The sequence below is a fragment of the Cinclus cinclus genome, chromosome 2 (assembly GCF_963662255.1).
Source record: "Cinclus cinclus chromosome 2, bCinCin1.1, whole genome shotgun sequence".
Taxonomy (NCBI): Eukaryota; Metazoa; Chordata; class Aves; order Passeriformes; family Cinclidae; genus Cinclus; species Cinclus cinclus.
In genome coordinates this window covers 69,060,921-69,083,798 of record NC_085047.1, presented here as the reverse complement: position 1 = coordinate 69,083,798, position 22,878 = coordinate 69,060,921, and positions in this window count along the sequence as shown.

Below are 22,878 nucleotides of genomic sequence, written 5' to 3'. Positions count from 1 at the left end.
TAGAACAATCGGTGGAGTTTTGATTGATATGTATTAAAATAATAAGTCACTAGTTTGTCTTGTGAAGGTCCTGGTGTATTTAAAATGTTGTATTGAAGGATTAAAGAATCAGTCAAGAGCAAGAGTAGCAAATAATGCAGACTTTGGACCTTGTACTGATTTTGATTGGGATAGATTTAATTTTCTTCTAAGCAGCTGGTGTGCATTTATATTTTGGATTTGTGATGGAAACAGAGGGAATAGCACAGATAGTTTTGTTACTGCCAGGCATCCCTTAGACAGGGTTAAGGCCTTTTGTTCCTCTCACTTCACCCCACCAGTGAGGAGGCTGGGAGTGCATAAGAAATTTTGAGGGGAAAAAGCTGGGACAGCTGACCCCAGCTGACCAAAGGGATGTTCCAGACCCTATGGTCTCATGGTCAGCATATAAAGCTGGGGGAAGAAGGAGGAAGATGGGGACGATGGTGTTTGTCATCCCAAGTAGCCATTACATGTGAAGGAGCCCTGTTTTCCTGGAGATGGCCAAACACCTGCCTGCTGAGGGGAACTGGTGAATGAACTCCTTGTTTTGCTTTGCTTGTGCATCGCTTTTGCTTTACCTGTTCAACTGCTTTTATCTCAACAGATGAGTTTATTGGCTTTAACTTTTCCAATTCTGTCTGCCATTCTGCTGGTGAGGGGGTCAGCAAATGGCTGTGTGGGGCTGAGTTACTAGCTGAAGTTAAACCACCACTAGTCCTGATTCTCTTCTTGCACCTTCTTTAAAATATTACGTTCCAGTTGACTGCAATGGAGTTATTTTTTATGTGTACTGGAGTTGAAAAAGGCACAGTGGTTGTAGACACATGCATGAATACAGAAAGAAAAAATAAGAAAATAGAGATTTTACCTGTCTAGTTCAAGGTAATAATTATATCCTGACAAATGTAATTGCTCCAGGCAGTGATTCTGAGTCTGCAGGACAAGCAGGATGCAGATAGGGCTATGCTAAACTTCAGTAACCCAGCCACATCCATTCTGTAAAATGCTCCACCCCTGGGTCCCATTGGATCATCTTGCAGATTTCATTATTATTGTGTGTAGTTTTCCTGGTTTAAAGGACCTGGAATAATGTTAGGAGAGTATTGTGGCCTGTGAGACTGAAGTGATTAAAAACCATAACATTTGTCCAGAAGAGGAAAAAGGGGGTCTTGCTGGCACTCAAGGAAGATCATGATGGCTGATGTGGCGTCTCTACATAGCCCCTCCCAAACCCACTCTGCTTTAAAATGGGGGATTCCCACAGCTGTCTCTACTGCCAGCTGAAACAGGCAGCTGTATCTGTAGGAACATGCTGAGCATCTTCACTATGTATTTTTGTAGGGACAGAAAAGGGAAAGCAGAAACAGTCCTAAAGTTCTGCAGGAGCATCTTTGTATTTTGGGATCTCCCATGAAGAGACATGTCAAGTAAGCCAGCCTTTCTTCCCACTTGAGGAGTCACTTGGAAAACAGCCCTCATGGAAGAAGTTCTGTGAAGCTTAGGACCAAAAGCTGCAGTATGCTTTGCACTCAGTGGACTGAAGAGGCTCTTGTGCATGTTTGTGTTTCTCTCAGTCCTTTTCTCTGGATCTTCCAGGATTGTCTGATTTGACAGTAAATTGTCCTGTTACCTTGATAAGGAAATCTTTAAGATTCTTTTGTGGCTTCCAGTTTAGGTGCCAATATCAAGACAATACTCATCTGTGGGAGAGCTGTGGGATCCTATTTTCTGTCCTCAGCTTCTCTATGCTTTGTATAGGAATCTTGCAAAGACCTTGGCTTTACAAGTACAGAAAAGCAACGCTGGGTACAGTTAGGGAAAGAAAGATTCTAAGCCTTCACTGAGTGACCAGGAACATCCATGGTGTGTAGCACAGGTGTGGCACTCACCAGGATACCCTGAAAAAGTAGGAGAACTTCAGGCACAGCAGTTCATATAAGAGATTTTTCAAGAAGGAATTTTACTTAGAAATTCACAACAATGACAGGAAATGTCCTCCAAGTTACACTTTAGGTTTTTGGAAATATTTTTATTTAAATACACATTATCCCTAATAGCTTTTCAATCTTCAGGCATCATTTATCTTGAGGGTTAGCTTCCTCCATGTATTTACCATCAGCTAAAGCACCAGAGCTGATGAGCAGCTTGGAAATGTTTTGTCATGCAGTATATGAGGTTTTTTGCTTTTCAGCTAAATGTTTTTACATTTAACTTGAACTCCTTCTGAGAAGAACTGAATATTGATTATTAGTACTGTTATTTCATACTTCCATAATAGCTATTCATTTGTTCAATGAGTGAATTTTTCCATTAAGGATTTCCAAGCCCCACATCACAGTAGTCTGGAGCTGCAATTGCAATTTGATGCAATCTTGGATTGCATGTAATTAGTGCAGAATGGTGCATGATGCCACCATCTTCTGTAGGATGAAAGCTCTGTCTTAGATGGTTCAGAGCATTTCCATTTGACCTAAACAAAATTGACTCAATTTAGTAAATCAATCTCACTAAAGAGCGTCTTGGGACTTAATAACATGCACAGACTATGATAAAATGTTTGGTAAGTGCAAGGGGAAACAGGGATCTTATTACAGAAAACTATTAGATAAATTTGCAAATGGATTTGTTTATTTATCTAAGTTGATAAAAAATTCTGATGCAGTTCTATAGTTGAATGATCTATCATTATACTTCATAATTATATTCATTTGACTTTCAGATTGCATTTTGTTTCTTACTGTTTTAGAATTTTATCAATAAAATATAGGAAAGCAAAAGCAGAAAAAAATCAAATTTGATTGTATTAAGCATAATTCAGGATAGGGTTTAGCACTCAATCAATTCTTTTGACCTGTTGTAAAGTCAGCACATGACATTTATAGTCTGTTAATTTTTATCAAAACCCTTTAGAATAGTCATGGGAGTAAGAGAAGAGTACAAAAATTACCCATGTGATTCATGACTATTGTAGTTCAGGACACACAGCAGGTTTAGGGATTATTTTCTGGCATAACATTTGTAGTTAAGAGCCAAAGAAAGTTTGTGCCCCATTAGAAATTTTGTTAAATGCATGGATATTTTATTAAATCCATGGCTGTTTGAAAAATAGCAATTGAGAGCACTTTCCAGAAGCCTTCATTTCCCCCTCCAGTCTGGAGGAAGGTTCATTCACTTTGGCCAACACTGCTTGCAGCACAGTCATGTGAATTCTGACGGCCTTTCTGTTCTCTGTTGATTTTACTGATAGATTTTTAAAATTTTCATCTTAGCTTTTATAATCATTCTTTGCTGTCCCTTCAGGTTTTCCTAGGTTGTGTGCATGAATAACTCACATTTTAAGTGCCCTGTGAATATTTGGATTTGATTCTTACTTACATTTAGTGCTTCTTCTCTTGACACCTCTTCTGACAAACTGTTCTATCTTTTCTATATTAACCTGTTGTGTTAAATATTTTTGTCTCCTTTTAATGTGTTTTATATGAACATATTGGTTATAAAAAGCAAAAGATTACTGGTGGCTTTTTTATTCCTTAAAACTGATGCAGACAGAAGCAGGAGCTCCTTCAGAGTGAATTCTGTCCTGATCCAGAGTGCTCTTCCTCTTAGTAGCAGGGAGACTTCTCCTATTTGTTGCAAACTTTGGTAAAAAAAACATACATTGAACAGGACACAACTCGTTTCAGCAGGGCTAGAGGTCAGTGCCAACTCCGTTTTTCAAGACGTCCTTGTGTTCTGGATCCCAGTGGCTGACAGGGCAAGTAAGTTTTTCCATTGCTTGTTTCTGAAAACTATCTTGCTTAGCAGGACTGTGAATCACCAGTGATCAAACAAGATTGAACCTGACCTTCTACTCTGTTTCTAGAACAAAAAGATTTTTTCAGTCTTCATTCTACAACTTTTGTCATTCACTGCAGTATCAATTGACGTGCTCCACAAGCTCAGCAGCTGCCCAGTCTCCAGGACCAAGCTTCCAAATGCACTCAACTGCGTCATTTTCCTCTAGATGAAAGTTCCTGTCATCTGCCTCTCTGTGGTGCTAAGTGTCCCAACAGCCCTGTTGGGGCATCCAAGAAATCAGTTGTATGCCATGAATCCATTGAGGTGTCCATCCAACAAAATGCTATATGTCATGTCTACTGTGAAATACAAAAGAAACATAGTGCACCTTTGAAGTCAGAGTATTGGGGGAAACATTTTAGGATTTAGGGAGAAGTATGAGTAGGGCTACAAAGTTTCACAGCTGTCCAAATTCACTTGAGTTTAACATGCCAAAGGTAACAGCTCCCATGTTCTAACAATGAACAGTTAGACACATATTTATTAATTCATAACTAAATTAATTTAACCAACCAACACCACAGAATAATCAAACAGGGAGACCAAATTTCCCTTAGAAAGTGACAAACTGAAGAAACTCCAAAGACTCTTCTCTACCTAAATATTGCTGTATTGTACCCTCATTTCCTTGAAGGTCTCATAGGAATCCATAGTTCTTAGTTTCAAAACTTGTTACCAAAGAATCGTATGCTGAAAAGACAAAAAAAACACATGAAAATCTTGTGGTATTCTGAGTTTTAAAAATCTAAATGAGAAATTATATGCTTATTATCAGCATTTTGTTCAGCTGCAGTGTTGGCTAAACACAATACTGTGAAATTTTCTGTTTCTTTCCTGGACTAATAAAAATAAGAGTCTCTATAAACCAAGAATATCTATCAAAACCTACCAAATAGACATGCTGCTTCTTTTTCAGTAGAGGCAGATTAGCTTTTGTAGAGTAATTTCCTAATACTTTCCCTAAAACCATATTTTTGAAAGCAATACCACAGTTTACAAAACTTTTGGAATGAGACATCTCATTTTGTGCTTTGATGCTTGCAGTTATTTTATGATGTTTACCAAAGAATGTTTGTAAGAAGTGCATTTTGCATTTATGTTAAAATACACAAGTTTGCAGTATTAGGCTATGTTTCTAATTAAAGCTGACTAAATCCTAGTTCTTTATTGCCAAATCAGGGCTGGGATAACTTGACATGTTCAGTGAAAGTCTTTTGAGAATCTCAAGTGTTTTGAATCCAGTAAGCACCAGATTACTTGTTATTCTGTGGAAGATGATGTCAAGCATTTTTGCTGGGTTGATTAGGCACGAAAAGCAGGAAATCTTCCATATCAGTAGGAATGGTCTCTTCAAGATGTTCATGTCATAGTTCTTCCATTTTCAGGCATGGATTTAGGCTCTTCTTTCCATGTGAGTCCCTTGAACAGGAAACAAGAAGTTCCTTCTAATCTTCTGGGTTTTAAGATACAGTTTTTAAGTGTGACTGTTTTTCTGTTGAGCAATAAATGCCAAAGTGGTGTTACAGGCAGTACTTTCTCTTCCCTATCTTTAATGAAGGTTTTTACAGCTAGTCTTCTTTGTGTTTCTGTTACAGCCTGACAAGTTCAGTAAATCAAATCATGAAGCTTTTCTTTGCAGTATTTAGCAAAACAGCCTAGAAAGGAGATGGCAATCATTTTCATTTTTAGTACAGAAGCTCAAAAACGGTAAGGCAAGCTCTGCTACCTTTTGCATAATCCATGGAACAAAAAGTAGAAGAACAAATTTAATTCCCATCACAGTCTTAGTAGATCCTAAATTCTTCAAGGACACTTGTCCTAGATTTGATTACATCTGGAAAAAAATACAATCCAATTTTTATTGCTACTGTATAAAATTGTTTGCTGTTTGACTAAACATTATTTCCCATCCCCAGATCCTCATATGATTTGAAAACACTGCCCACATCATGGCTAGATATGGATGTCTTGCTGTTGGTGGAGAAATGACTATGGAGATTTTTACAAAGTTTTTATCAATCATAATTTGCCTCTGAAAATATGTATTTGCATTATCCTAGAAATACATAGGTGTGGTCATATGTGGAAAGGCAGAAAGAAGAGTAAGGCATAATTTTTCTTCTGCATCTTTTTCGGTGCAGGCTTACACAGAATTCCCAGGACACATTACATTTGAGACAGCAAAAAAGTATTCATGCAAATCTGCAAAAAGTCTATATTCAGATGGAATAAATCAAGCATAATGAAAAACCAGTGTTTGGTTCCTCCTCAACCTCTGGAAAAGGCACAAGTACTGGCTTTTAATTCTCTGTTGCTTTACTATTCAAACAGACTAAAATATCAGTCATGTTCTTTTTTTATATGTCTGAATTAGCTCTCTTGACATTTCAAGGCTTGGTGCACAGTGGGCTGGTTACTTGAGTTTTAAATTTCCTGTTCAGCTAAATGATACAACTTTTCATGGTTCCTCTTCTCCAGAAACCCTCTAAACAGTCTCTGAAAGACCTTTTTTTTTTTTTTTTTTTTTTTTACTTTAAGTATATCTTATGCTTCAATATTTGTTATACAAATTCTCCACAAACCAATATCAACAACTTTCACTGGGCCAATAGGCATGTGAACATTTGTTAGACTGCAGGCAAGGGTGATTTTGAAGAAAGTGTTGGATATCTCTTCTTGAAAACATCTGTAGGCAGCTCTGGTTGATATTATGTCACTCTGATACCCAGGGGAGCTATCTTTTAGCTCTGACCCCAAAGGAGACCCCAAGGACCAGTCTCAGTTAGAAATCTAGCAGGGTTACTTTTCACTTGCTGCAAGATGACAAATTCTGTTTTCAATGGTGTTAGGAAAAATATTCTTGAAACATTTCTCCCTGCCTCCTACACATGACAAGTGTTTCTGAAAAAATGCATCTTGGTGGCTACACCTTAGTAGGTAGTAGCAAGTTATCTGACAATCTGTTGCTCAGAGAGAAATTTTCTGTTATCTCTCCTCAGACAAGTTGCCAAGACTTTCTCACAAAAAGATTCTCATTTTCACCTCCAAATATTGTTCACCATTTCTTTTGTCCTTCAAGCAAGTGGCTTCACTGATCCTAGACACAACTGTTAGAAGAAGAAAACCATGACAAGGCTGCATGTGCCACTTGTAGCTCTTGAAGGAATTTGTGTGTTTGCTGGCTGCCTTAGAAACATTCTCTTTTATTCCTGCCATGCTGGAGCAGTGATGATCCTGCCAAGCACCTTGAAGAGCAAGACCTCCCTGCACACATGGAGGCAGTTTTGCAGCACCTGCATGTCTTCCTTCCCCCTTCAGGGACTAGATGTTCATCATAAGAAATGGATGCCATGTGGCAATCGAAAACCTGCACAGAGCCAAGACAGGTGTAGTCTAGTTTAGGATCTGGAAGCAGCAGGATAAAATTAAGTGTGGGTTAAACAGCACCTTGGTGCTCATCCAGGGTCTGGGGTAGGTTCTGCTAAGTTTTGTGTTGCCATGGCTACACAGGTGGTTAAAACACACTCGAGGGTTTCTGTCTGAATGGCAGATTGTCTTTGACTGCATTTAGATGTATCTTGTGTTCTGTCACTAGGACCACGAAAACTTTTGCTGACTTGTTTTATAAGCCTAACCTCCTTCTACCCCAAAACTGCTCTGCAGAAGTAGGTTGTGGATTATTGAATCTACTTTTAAATCAAAAATAAAAATCAATATGGAAATTCAGGAGCCATAAATTTCAGTGCTAATATTAAAATTGTTTTCATTGTTTTAGGGAAATACAATACTCAAATGATTTTTCAGTCCATGCTTTCTAAATGCACAGCTGAATCTAAACTTTCCTGCATCATATTTTCATATCAAAATTTAGCTCTGGATAACCATTGGGTTTAGTCTTGTACTCACAGAAGACACTCCAAAAGTGATTTAATTACTATGTCTTTGCCGTCGATGAGAATGAAATCTAATGAAGCAAATCATGTTTTCTTCACAAATGAATTCAGTGTTTCATGAACTGGGTTATCTCACATTTTTGTTCTCAGCCAATTTTCCCTGTCCTGCTAATGAATAAAAGATTTGGGTTACTCTAGTGTAAGACCATATACACAAAACAATGCAAAATAGCTGAAGTCAACCTTAACTTTTTTAGTGGAAAATCATTTACACTGAGACACTGAAAACTGGAAAACTCTCAGAAAGGAAGACTGGCTGAAAACTGATTTATATACTTTTATGGAAGATGGATAACACGTTCTGCTTGGCAAGGAAGCCCAGGCTTTTACAAAGCCCAGCAACCTTCTTTGAATGCTAACAGTGTGTCTCTGTTTGTGGAAACACAGCATTCCTGTTTTGTCTCCTCTGTTTTGAGCTGAGTGCATGTAACTTTTTCTTATTGGATGACTTTTTGTTATAAAGGTCAATGGAGCAGTTTTCACTTGCCTTTGCAGGTAAGGGCCAGGTTTACTCATGGCTGCCATGCTCCAGCATTGCTTCTTACCCTGTGCTCAGTAAAAGGACTAGCAACATCAGCTGAGGATTTCTCCAGTATATGGGAATCAAGAGTAAACCCAACACTAGAGAAAGAATAAACTCTGAGCCCTACTTTTCATAGTTACTGTCTGGTTTACGCCATTGAACAGAAAAAGGCATGAGTTTGCCCTTCAGTTTTGATATAGTAATTTCTTTGCATTGACTTTCAAAATCAAATGCTTCAAAAGACAAAATTTCCAATATTCTGAAGCCACAAAAGTGAAGTTAAAATATGTAGACTTCTTACAATCACAATGACTCCAACATTGAAAATCCATGCTGATATGGAAGGATGTGTAATGATCCTTACAGACATGGGTCTGAATTCAGAGCAGTTGATGCTGTGGATGTGACTGTGGACGTTGGTATGCCTCGAGCACTGGGAATGTGGGTAATATTCTGTGAGATCTGTCATATTGTCAGCTCCACCTCTTTTTCACTTTGTTTTGCTTTCCTTCCCGTGGTTGTTTCCAGACACATTGGAAGCACGTGAGTGAGGTTAACATCTGGGTACATAGGAATAGGTCAGGAAATGAAATCCTCACAATTTTCCTAGTAAGTGGAAAGTAAAGGACTATGGTATGTGGCAGGAAATTTTCTCAGCATGTACACAGATAGACACCAGTTATCCACTTTATCTGACCTATATTTCCATCTTCAGTGCAATCATACACAGTTATTTATGCTCTTGGTATTAGAATTTCATGCTGCTGTATCTGCACACACAGGATGTGTGTATTTAACCACGCATATATCTCATACAAAACACTATTACTACATCAGAATACACAAAAGTATTTTCTACTATGTCCAAACACACTGTTAAGACCTTCAATTCTTGACCTGCCAAACCATCTTACATGTTTTCCTGTCTTTCAGAAAAATTCACCTCTTTTTTGTTCTGTGACAGTGGAAGAAAACAGGAGACTGGATATCAGCGATCTAATCTTTTTGTTTTCCCTCTTCTGAACTGGTTTTATCTTGTGCTCCCGATTGCTGTTGTTGGTCAGGAAAAAGCTCTTGCATGACTTTGCCAAAACCTCAAAAAATAACTTTTTTTTTTTTCTAGTCCTTTTTTCCCCCTCCATTGTCAAACAAACATTTCTACATAGACATAGAAATGTAGGCATCAAAGCATCATGAAGAACACTGTAAGTCAAGCATTCACATTTTAGAATAACAAGATAACAAGCAGAATGAGCTAACGTTGCCTCCTTTTTGTCATGCAGCTGGTGACCTACTAACTCTCATATCTTATGGGGACAGCTTACTTTAGGTTCTAGCAACAAAGAGTGAGGGGCCAAGCAGAGAACAGCAATAGTACTCAGCCTTTCCTTTCTGCTACATATAGATATGCTGTGTCCCTGTGCTGGGGTGTAATTGCTGCTGGAAGTTGCATCCATTTTCAGTTCCAGCTGGGAGCTTTTGGAGTTGAGTTTCCAGGCTGTCCCTTCTCTCCTGATGTCCTGTATGATAGCCTCAAAGAGTTTAAGTCTCATGTGGGGATCAACCCCATCTTGCAGGGTGACACCAGGGCACCTGCTGCCTTCTTGCCATGCTGCAGGCTGTGAGAATTTTCAGTTCACAAGTAGAACCTCCACCCTGAAATAGAGCAAGTCACAATTTTTAAGCCCTCCTTTGAGTTCCCAAATGGATAGCAGCAGGGTATAACCTTGCAGATAGAGCAGAGATGAAAATTACAGTTATGGCACTGGAGTGATAAGACCAACACATGTACTTAAAATAGGAAATGTTTCACAGGCAGCTAAAAAGTGGAATGCTGGCCTTTGGGCTGGAGTTTGAAGTTCTTGTTTCATTCCAGTCACCCAGGACTGAAATAGAAACAATTAGAGAGAAAGAGGAAGAGGTAAAGTCCAACATTCAGGGATGAGCAGTATGTAGCATGCAGCTCAGCTTGTAGGCATTTGTTCCTTGAAATATAGCAAAAGGAAGTAGCTGAGAGAACTGAAGAAAAACCTAATTTTTTTGGGAAGCATTAGTCATATTGTGATTAAAAATGAAAACTTTTATTTGTATAAGATTTACAAGCCACCCTCATCTGGGATATTATGACAGAAGATGCCCAAGCATGCAAAATTTGGTAGTTAGGACACAAAAAGCAAGGCTAACTATGACAAGAAGGGGCATTTTAAAATAGTCCTTCTGCAAGGACTAGAAAATACCTTCTGAAGAGTTTTTCTTTGACATTTGAAAAGTTTCAATGTCTGATGATTTCTTTCTCCCAAAATTTTCTGATTAAGTTAATGCACATTATTACAAAGACATTTTTTATTCTTTCTTGAAAAGTATGTCTCTGTGTATAACCCAAACTGTGGTGTTATGATAGCCTGAGCTTACTGTGTAAACAGATTCCATTTCCTTCATTGCTCTTGCGTATTTTCCCTTTTTTATGGTGTCATTGTTCTTTATAACTAGTATTCCATATTCTTCCCTTGCAGAGCACAGAGAGTACTGGAGGATGCCATAGATTCTTTAGACAGGAGCCACCTGTGAAAATTATGTATTTACATTAATAGAAAACAGTGAAATTGAGTGATACTTTTGCAGCTTTATGTCCAGCATAAATCATTTATTTGTCCTGTCTTTGTGACAGTCTGCAGTTTAAGCAAATTATTTGCTGACACAAAATGTAACTGGAACTGTAGGTTCAGAAGCTTTGCTGTGCTCTTTTATCTGCTCCCATTTCTTCACAGAGAATTTTGAGATCCCCTGAAGAAATACTTTGAAAATACAAGCCTTTTTTATTTTTTTATGTGCTGCATGCTGGGTAATAATACGAGGACCATGTTCTAAATGAAAAAAGAATGACTTCTCTTTAAAACCAAGAATTTTCAAAGCTTTTCCCACAGTGACTAGATTTTTTCAGCTGTGTGCATAGAGGGATTTCCTGGTGCCTGCTTCATACTCCTCCTTCCCACAGTTTGGTCTCCTTCCCCCCCTGGTATCATGCTGTTTCCTATGTGGGCAGTTTTTAAAAACGATGCAAAAACACCTTTTAATTTCTGCCTTTCCAGTAACAGAATGATTCATTGGAAAGCCAGTAGCAGAATGGTCTGATTAGAGCTGACCTGGCACAGCAGCACTCCACCTTATGCAGAGTATCCATTATTTCACTGCATGGAATATTATTTTTCTCCTTCAGGAGCCAGTCTTGATGTGACAGAGAAACTCTAGCTTTCAGAGAATGGGAAGTAACATCCCAGCATGACTGCCTTCTGCAAGTTCTTACCTCCTGGAGGAGAGAAGTCAATCAGGGCTGCTGACAGAGAGAGAGATGCTCTCCTTCCCCTCTTTTCCCAGTGTTGATCTACAGGGTGGCAGGAGGAGCTGAAGGTTGTGCCATAGTGGGTAGGTCTTCTCTCTCCTTTCACTTGCAGATTTTGGACTTGGGAAAGTGCAGAGACAAGCTCTTCTGAGCACTGTTGGCAACGCTCTGGCCAGATTCAACTTCTGGGGGTGAGATCACAGAACTAAAAATTTTGCTCAAATCCAACATGAATAGTTGCCCAGAAATAAGTGGAGGAATGACTCAGAAGTTGCCTGCTCAGTGGGAATTTATATCCAATGACCAGTGTACAGGGTCAGGATATTCCTGGAATATAGAAGTGTCTAGGTCCAGCTACCAAGGCCTGTTTGGTGTGACTTCACCAGTCCCCATTCTCCTACCTCTTTCTATCCTGCTACCTTGCCTTTGAGTGTTGCATTACCCTTCCCACAGAATGATGTCAGAAAACTTTGGACAACTGCAAATGCCTCAAATAGCCTTTAGCAGCTGATGTGCAAGGGGTAGATAAAGCTCCAATGCACAGGGCAGTTACCAAGGTCTTAGTCCTTATCTACTGAGATGACAGTTCAGGGAATAAGTCTTTTTCAGTACTTCCTCTTCTCCCTCCTTCTTCTACCTGATAGTACAGCCTGTTTCTGGTAAAATTAAAGAAGTGTCAGCAAACAGAGTGCATTCAGGAAGCTTCACTTCTGGTGCTGGAGAGGACAAATGTCTGTCTTGTAGGAAAATCTGTGTGCTGCTGTGTCTGCACCCTTTTGACTCTGTCTCTTTGTCTGCTATCCATTGTAGTTTAACTTCCTTCTGCATCCAACGGCAGTGATAAATTTCTCTCTCTCTGCATTGCAGCTTCCTTTACTATTCCTTGTAAATCAGCTTTTATACTCCAAAGTTAGAGGCCTGCTTTGAATGGGATATGGACCTTATGGCCCCCAGTAGTCCCTTGCAGCATAAATTGTTCCCAGGTGTATGATTCTGACTTCATTTTACATGTTTTAATGGCAGGTGACTTTCAGGGCTCTATGCCAGACCATGAGCTTGTCTCATTGCACATTTGTTTGGAGCATTGAACAGCTTCATCTATTAGAAAGGTAAGGAAAACTACAGAATTTGTGCTGTAAAAAGAGGTGTCAGACATGACTATCTGTTGACCTGCATGTTACAACTGTAATATGGTTGCTAAAATTGAATGTAAACAACAGATTTGGCAATTTTTCTTAAAACGTGTGTTCCAAAAAAGAAGGACATCATCAAATACCTCTCGCGTGTTAAAGAGAAGCAGATTTCGGGATGAAATCTTGAAGACATACGTGCACAGAATTAAAAGTTGCTGAGCTCACAGGCACAAGGTCTGCAGGTTTTTCAGCCAGAAAGAGAGAGATTCCTGGGGCAAAGAAGGCAGAGAAGGCATCTAACCTCCCAGGAATGAGTTCAGCAGATATTTTTCTCTTTGTTATTGTTTTTATGTGTCCTATAAACATAAGAACTATCATGGAAGAATTCTTTTTGTCAAGGAGTTGACCATCTGTCTCTCTAGCAGTGTTTACAGTGCAGATTTGTTGAGCCTGGGTCCCATCGTGTTGACAAATAATTCTCACTGGTCTCTTTGACTCTCCCTTTCTATCTGTGTCCATTGTGTGTCTCATCATTTACTTAGATGAATAGAGATTACAAATACTTTGTGACAGGTAGGTGCTGTCTTATTTCGTGTTTATGAGATACTTAGTATGATTAGGTGAACATTTGTTGGATCACTGCTTTTTAACCTCCACTTGAGCCATGGACATATGCATGTGGGAATTACAGCCCTCCTGAAATTTGTCTTCATCCAGATAGAGAGCAGCTGTGCTGCTTTAAGTGACAGAGGAGGAAGCAGGAGAGCATTTTGAATTTTAGGAAGCAGAAACCTCTGTGGTCAGTGGAAAAAGACTCATCTTCTGTATCTCTCTTGGTGAAAATATGGTGACTGTGACTGCTTTTGTAGTATTAACATATCACAAGCACAAGCTGTTCTTCTGGCATTTTTGGCTTGGCTGCCTCATAGGAAAAAAGGGATGAGAGGGAAGAAAAGGAAATATCAAAAGGATTCTGAGTATCTGGTCATGTGTGTGTGTGTGCATGCATGAGGTGGGAAGAGGGACAGAAATAGTAAGGAAGCAAAAATAAAAAGGGTATGAAAGGTGGGAGGGAAATAAGCAGAGGAAAACAAACCTAAAAGGAAGCAGATTGAACCCCTGTAAAAGACAGGAATGATGAACCAGCTGAAAAAGATGCAAGAGAGAAAAACCACCAAACTATCACAATGGAAAAGTAAAAAAGAAAATTAGGCATTTTGGGATTACTTCCATCGGTTTTGTCAGAAATTGAATTAAGCTGTTCACCAGCCATTTGTATTGTCATCTAGTTTAAGTGGTAAAAATATTACTGAATGACCAGAAAGAGTCCTTCTGTTTAATTGTCTCTCTGAAGTCCTCAGGAGTTAAGACTGAGGGAGAAAGATGAATTTTGTTTTTCTGCTTACATAATTTTCTAAGGGGTTTGATTATTTTTAGTTTTTCATAAATAAAGTATCTATGACTTCCTTTATTGTTTTGACCAGCTATTGAGGATAACTGAGAGAGCAGGCAAAGAGAATTTGCCTGAGCTTTTTTTTTGTAGCTGCTACTCTCTCTTGCACTTTCTGTCCCATTTCACTGTAGAGAAAGATTTTATAACTATGGACTCATATCTCACAAGCTATCTTTTGATGATGGTATTCCAGGCACACACAGCATTCAGCACTGATGTCAGAGTTGCTGGCACAGCACTGGGCAAGCTGTGGCTTTTCAGAGGCTTTGTTCCCACGTGCAAAGAACAGGCTGCTGAGGGCTTGTATGAAGAAGAAATCCCTTGTAAATGCTGAGGAGACTGTGCTTAGGTAAGCCCTAAAGGGTGTCTCCTCACCTCTCCATGTGAGGTAATCCAGATGTGTCTCTGCCAGGAGTCCTTTGGAGGAGCCAGCCAGGGAGACAGAAGGCTCCTCCAAAGCCTGTGCCATGCAAATGTACAACTCTCCTGGTCACACCAAGGACATCTGCCCAAGGACAGAAATACACATAAGGGCAGCCAGCCCTCCTCTGGAGCAGAGCTGAGTACTGTGGATGCCCGTGCAGCTCAGGAGAAGAAACTCCGGGCTCTGCTTGTTTTGTTTATCAACTGTACCTGCCATGACCCACTGGCAGGGTAGAGCTGCTCAGTTAATAAATTGCATCTGCTTTAAACGAGGGCAGCTGTGCAGCAAGAAGTCGAGCCACAGTCAAGAATATGTACCAGCAGAGAAACCATCACCTGAGGCTGGAAATGGAGGATGTAGGAATTTCCAGCAATATTAAGTAAATCCTACCAACACTGTGGGGACCTGGATATCCCTGAAATTAAGTGGTATCCTTGGACTAGATGGGATTATCAGTTTCACATACAATTTTGTATTTGCTTTTTTATTACTCTTTCTATTTTCAATTTTAATACTTTGATTTTTCACTTTTTCATTTGTATAAATTTTGTTAAATAATTTGGCTTTTAGTTTTGACTCAGTGCCTTGGGACCAATCTATTCTTTTTTGTTATTTCTGTCCAGGGCATAAACTCTGGATGATATAGTCTTTCTGAATATCAAAGGTTTTTTTAAAAATGAGGGAAATTTCAGGAAAAAACCATCACAGACTAGCTGTAATTTGCATGGAAAAACATTTTTAAAATCTAAAGCTGATTGCTAAGATAATGCCTAACATTGAATACCAATGGAAAGTCCCCATTGCTGGTAAAAAGTGGACACTCTTCTTTGATCAAAGCCACCCACACCTAAAAAACTGATTTTATTCTTGGGGCAGATGACTGCAGTGCAGCTCTCAGAACCGGATTCTTTACCACAGTACTTCCATAGAATAACAAGTTGACACATTTCCTGGCTCCATGGTAGAGCAGGTATTCTAATGTGACTAATACAAATCTAACCCACATTTCATGTTGACCAAAGAGATGTTATCTGTTCTACTTGCCTCTTTCTTCTTGCATCTTTTTTGTAAAATGGACATAAAGATACCAGTTTCTATGACATAAACTATCATGTGAGAGCGAGAAGCTTTCTGTCTCATTCAGGTTAACTCACTAATTAGGCAGGTAGCTGCAAAGCCCAGGCAAAAAGTCTTATAATAGAATTTCAGTGAAGATCAGCAATGTTTCTAGCCCATGAAATATTGTGGAGGTTAAAAAAAAAAGTCTATTTTCAGTTAGAGTGAGAAATCACTTAGCATCAATGATTAGGAATTAGTACTGTCAAGAGCAAGAAATTGTCATTTCACTGTTAGTCACTGAAGAGATAGGCAGGAAAAAGACAGGAGCAGTTTTCAAAGAACTTGGGAAGAGGAACACAGCTTACAGAAGTCTCCAAGAAAACATGCTGTACTGAATTTAGCTGGAGTGCTCCCTGTGCCTACTGAAAAGGGTTTTCTTATAGAAATGAGTAGGCCTGTTACTTTATAATCCAGCATGTGCTTTATGAGACATATGGTCAGGGGGCTAGTGAGACTCGCAGCAAGGAATAAAATCTAATTAAGAAGCAAACAAAGCTCAGTAAGGCGTGTGTGTGGCAGAAGCATCCAGTTGGAGTTGTGTGGAAGGATACAAACAGTGTTTGACTTGAGAAATGCAGCTACTAGGGATACACTGCAACTATAATGGTGCCAACAGGAAAGCACAAGTTTCTTGTTCACAACAAAGCATTTTTGGAAGTTTTCTAGATCTTGTATGCATTGCTTTGTATCACATATTTTACTGCAAAGCAAAACTGAAAGAGTAGAGTCAATTAAGTCCCTGTCAGGAATTTTAAGAGACTATAAAGACGTATTTCATGGTGCTGATGTGCAGATGAAGACAGGGAAGTCATGAGATTACTGGCAAGCCAGCAAAGAAAAGGACAGATACACTGATGAGTAGACCATCAGTCCTGTAGATGTCAAGAAAACTTTTAAACTTTTAGAACAACCAAAGTTTTATATCAGAAAATGATATTTGCATAAAATCTCAGAACAGAATTTCTATTGTCAAAGACTAAATTTGAATTTAGTATATGTCCTATGAAAAGACCATACTACATGGTGATGCCAAAGCAAGGCAGATTATAACACTGCAAAGAAAATGTTCAGGGGTGAATATTGAACTAAACAGACATACTGAATTTGAAGAAAACTTACTATTAATTAGAAATCTATTGGCTTATGAAGAATTTGGACAGTCCCAGGGAACCTGAAACTTCAAGGGAGTATCTAGATCAAAATAGATGAAAGATCCAGGGATGCTGTGAGAGATCTGACAGGTTTTATTGGAATCTCTCAGATTCTGTTATGTTTTGCTCTTGCAATGTTATATGATGGCAGTACTGAGACTCAGAAATGTCTTTTTCAATAAAAGCAAAACGAAACAACCTTCTTCACCAAGCTGTGGAGCAGCTGGAGCAAGAGAATGGTGCATCTGAAAGAGACTTGACAAAACCAGCTTTGTCATGAGGGTCCTGAAAAAAGGAGAAGAATCAGTTTGGATTTAAAAAGAGGTGCTTGTTGCTTGCTTTCATTTATGGAACAGTTCTGTCTTTCAATCTTAGCTATTTCAATGGTACAAACCCATCACAAACCACTGGAAAACATCATTTAGAGGCAGGCCATTGGACAAACATTTTCCAGGAAATGTAGTCCCTATGGTAGATAAACTGAAGAGTATGTATTTTCCTGTTGCATCTTAAGTGGCTGGGGAAATATAAAACATCATACTTGAATTTTTCACTCTTATGGCAAGAGGATCTAGGTTGAGGACCATCACCTTTGGCAAATGCTAGAAAAGAAAACTGTTTATGCCCACAAACTGTCCAATCCATAGGGGGACAATGTCACAGGGACTTGATTCTCTTGCTGGTTGGAAGGTAATCAATGTACATTAATGATGAGGCAGTAAATACAGATAATTCATGCCTAGGATATTAAAAGGCCTTTATGAATTAGGAAATAAACATACTGTTGATGGATGAACATACAGTGCACCTTCTGAAAGGTGTTAAGACTACAATAATTAAGAACAACAAAGAATACTTTTGGAACTCTCAGTCCACCTATCAGAAAGATCAGATTAGTTTGTTTTTACAAGAGCAAAGTGTGGCCAAAAATTATTTCTCCATTGTCTGGAACATGAGCTATCCTAGAGAGGCTGAAGCCAGGAAACAGAAAGTCTATGGAAACTGAAAACCCCATAAGGATGTGTAATTCTTTCACAATGCTCCAATATTCTGCAGCAGAATTCAAAAAAGAACCTTTTCTGTGTTGTTGTCAGTGTCCAGAAATGTTGAAGTAAAAAAGTATTACTTTTTTTAAGACCCAAAAATGAAATAGGTGTTTGCTTGGAATCCAGAAGAATAACTTCCCACACCTGTGAAATGAAAGCTCTTTCACACAGAAATAATTGAGCCCATCTTTTTGCATAAAACTTTATAATACATTTTACATGAAAATCATGACCATAATCATACACTTCCTTTGTGTCTGAAATAAGAAACCAGCAAAGACCATTTCATTTAAATTACTAGCATTACTTTTCTCAAAGCATTATTTCTTCCCAAGGCTCCCACAAAGTCATATAAGAGGAGTAAAAAATAAAAAGAGCCACCAAGGAATAGAGGTTACCTAGAGGTTACCTCTGGAGAAAGCAGAGATAGCAGAAGTGGGTCAGAAAATCAAGCCTCTACTTCCTGGACTCTGTTTCAGCAAATAGTTGTTGTTTACAAACAGCTCAAACAGCACTTAGTGAGCAGAGATCCAGCTGCAGTAAACCAGACAAGACAGAGAGACTGCTGGGCACCATGTTAGTCATCCAAAGTCCATATAAAATAATGGCAAAGAAGGGACCTGAGATTGAGGTCAAATGAGTAGGTTATAAACACAGGACAGCAGTGAAGCTCTAAATAAAAACAACTTCAAGTTAGGGCAGACCATAAAAAGTTAGTCTTTTTTTCTTTCTTTCTTTTTTAAAGAAGCGTCCTGAAATTGGGAAAAAAGCCAGCAAGCTCCTTTTTCCTTCCAGCAGCTAGAGGGGAGTGGAGTTTCAATTTTATATATTGCTAACTAATCTGGAGCTAATATAAACTACTAATCTCTTACTTATGCCCCAGGTCTAACATCTTCCTCAGCCCTGCATTTAAAAGCGTCATTCAAAATGTTCAGGGTATTGAAGTTTCAACTTTCCTGGGGAAATGAAGAAATAACTGTGGTTTCTGAGGTATATTTCAAGATTATTTTCTATTTGAAAAGCTGTTGCCACAGATAAATTAAAAGAAAATAAAAAATAAAAAAGGATTTCCAAAAAAGTCAAGATACCAAAATTGACACATGATATTTGACTGTCTGATACATCATCAGTGTTTCAGTTATCTCAAATAATGGAGAATGGCCCCATGCATATAATTAGGCCACTGAAACAATCTTGGCTCTGCCCCATAGTCCCATGGTGCAATAGCCATATGATTATGATTGTGATTGTGATTAAAGCTTCTCAGTCTGATGTCCCAGAGCAGTATAAATCTCTTTTTCATTTTGTGTTGTTTTATTTTCAATTCTCTTATGCTAACCTCCCTTACCTTTGCTGCAATGAGTAGAATTTTGAAAAGGTTTAAGATTTCATGGCACTCGCTGCCAAGATTAGCATAGCTAAAAATTCATCTGCATATAACTATTCCCATCAGTGAGGCTATCAAAGAACTTCTTTCAAACAGGTTTCAATCCTGTTGCTCTAAATGGGACTGAGGGCAAATGTCCCCTCTTGTGCTGGGATGGTCAGTACTTTGTTCTGCTTCCAACAACAGGATGCTGACAGCAAGTTAAACCCTCCCCTATAGGGGCACTTAACTGGCAAGATGAATTTGCTCATGCTTCTCTGCTACCAACTGATCTAAATCTCCACTTTCTAACAGTGCATTGCTGCTGTTCCAATTTTGTCCACACTCTCAGAAACCTGGAGATCTTGGCAGGGTCCTGTTCTATGAGGAACATAAATGCATATTTTCTTCTAATTCAGGCAATGGGCCTCATGCTTTTGTAACAGAATTATTTTTCCTTTTGCAAGTCCAAGTGTAATGGCAAGGTTGACCACGCATTTGTTACATCTCCTGTTTTGGATGATAGAAAGTCAATGCACATCCTTACTGATAGCTATGTGAAGTGGTAAAGCTCTTTGCTCTTTTTGTGCAGGATGAGTTTCAGCTGGCTCACTTTTCCAAGTTTCTAAACTTGCTCCTTCCCCATTTCTGAGGCTTGTTAGGTTATGAATTTTCTTTCTCTTTGTTTGCTTTTCCTAGCAAGTGTTCTCTTTGCAGCTAAGTCCTTCATTTCTGTTGCTATGCACAATTCTTTTTCCCTGTTAGGTTGCTAGGTATTATTAGGTTTCGTCTTATTTTACTATTCATGTGACTTCTGCTCACCATCCTCTCCCAACATTACCCCACACCTTTTATTCATTACCATCTCTGCTCCCACATACACAGCAGAATAAAATTTTAAAAGTGAACACTGTAAGAGGCTTACATGAAGATTCTTTGCTATAGCTAGTCTTAAAAATTAAAAAATTATAGAAAAATTCAAACTTTAAGGAATGGGTTTTCATATTTCCCCTGATTAATGCCTCTTAATAAACCTCAAATTTAATGCAAACAATTCTGGTGAAATGAGGAACTCCTTGGCTGTAATTATCTAATCTATTGTCACACTCAATAAACATAACATAAATGATCACTGAAGTTAAGCTACACTTCACTACGTTTGTTTAAAAACACATCATAGACTCTCTCTGGGATCTAATTTATTAAACCCACTTTGGCAAAAAGTGGCATGAAGAAGAAGTCAACTAATTTTCCTCTGTCAGAAAGAGGAGCTAAACAATTGGTGTTCTATAGCAGGTAATTCAAGTAATACATTGTAGGCATTCTGTCCCAGATGACAGTATGAAAATTAGCTTCCTAAAACCTGTGAAATATGTAGGGGTTCTTTGAAATTTCCTCCAACCTTTTCTTCCACGTATGGTGCAGCAATTATTATAGTGCTCCCCCACTGAAATTGCTGCTGTCATACAATTTAAGCATTGGCTTGGGTTCAAAATGACGCAGCATGGAACGTATGGGTCACGGTCAGAGCTGATAAACTCAGGATAAGAGATTCACCACAGCCTCTCCTGCACCTATCTGAATCTTCTTTTATGGAAAGTTATGGAGGTTATCCAACCTCCTATTCTGCAAGTTTCTTTCTGAATTCTCTTCTGTTACTATAGCCCAAAGACCAACCCTTGCTTGCCAGATTTTGCCTTTTCTCCAGTCATGATGAAGACCCAGGCTGAAAGAAGCCCTGACAGTGGTGTTTGCTCATTTCTCCTCTCTACCTCACCCTCCATGCACAGCAGACCTTGCCCTTCACTGCTTCCACAGATGGAAAGAGCATCCCTCGGCCACAGCTAGCCTTTATGATTGCTCCCTTCATCTGTGGGAAAATCAAGAGGATAAATGGTAGAGTAAAATAATAAACAGAGGTGATACAATAATGCCATATTAAAAAATAAAACAAAACCCCATAGTAATCTAATAATCTATCTGGTTCAGCCTTATGTGATGATGCCAAGACACCTTTTACCACTCTTCTAAAGTGCTGTGCCACAGCATGGCTTTTGCTGGGGTTTCCATCAAACCTGAATGGAGGATCATACCTACATGTCCTTTATGGAGGTTTTACTTTGTTACCTACAATAAAACACTGTCAATATATGTTGGTATAAGAGGAGAATAAATCTAACTTCCTGTTCTTTATTTTCACCTCTTTTCACTTTTCACTTGCCAGAAAGTTTCAGTTCCTCTCACATTATCAGCTCTATAGAAAGAAAAAAATGTCTGTTTCTAGATATTCCTTGAACAGGTCTTATATTAAAACACCAATGTAAACTCTCAATGAATGAAGATCAAAGTAGTATCTCTGACTGCAGAGCAGATTTATGTCAGCTGAAATGTATGAAAACCTTAAAAAACCAAATTGGATGTGGCTTCTTTTGTACCACTAAATCCCATCTCCAACAATTGCAGTCAACTTTGCCAAATAACCTATTTCATAAGCCAATTACACTTTTTTTAAAATATGTAAATATTGCTTGCTTCATGACAATAGAGCAAGTATTCTATTCTTAGTTTTTTGGGGGTTTTTTTGGGGTGGGGGAGGAGGTGGGGGATTCCAGGGTGGGGAGAAGCAGAATGTATCTAAAAGAAAGATATTGTTGTGCTGAATATGAATATTGACAAAGCAGAAGGAATGGAAGATGGAGTAGAAAATTTCTAAATAATCTTACAAAAACTCCATGTGCTTCTGAGTCCTTTCACTCACATAAACTCCCATACAAGCTTGGTACAGTAATCTCCATATCAGGAAATTCTACCAAGCTGCTCCTTCAAGTCTTGTAAAATGTGTGTTCTTTGGCAGGCCACTCTAGGACCAAAGCACAGTAGCATCCTTCCTTATAAAGCTAAAACCTAATAGTGACAAGAGCCAACAACATTGTGCAAGTGTGATGAAGAAAGTCCCGGGTTTCAAAAGTAATAGAGCTGTTTCACTGTGATGCCACTCCTGCACCAATAAATGTCAACTTTCAGCTGCCTCCCAGCCCAGAAGGAGGCAAACCAAGCAGTATCTGCAGACTCTACGCTGATAAGGTTACAGTATCCTCAGAGCCCAGCTCTGTTCTGATGGGAAGGGAGAATACATCCTGCCTCTGCAAGTTCTTGCCCACTGTAGCAGCAGTGCGACCCATCTTGTTTCAGAAAATTGAACCTGGCCCAGTATAAGCTTGCCTGCTTTTTGAAATTTATGGGTGTTGCAGCAAAAGCCACTTCCAAAAGAAGTTATCTAAAAGAAACTGTACTCAGGATGTTTTAGGAAGTTTTGAATTAATTTTACACTTTGCACCAGTAAGCCATTCTGCAATCAAAATAAGAATTTCCTGTTAATCTCTGTTCAAAAAATGCCTCCATTTCAAATCCTGATGTATTTAAAAGTCACATCCCCTGGAGCTTCCTTTACAAGGCCAGGTCTTGATGTGTATGGCTGTGAGATCAGATTGGGGCCTGAAGGAGGATGGCAG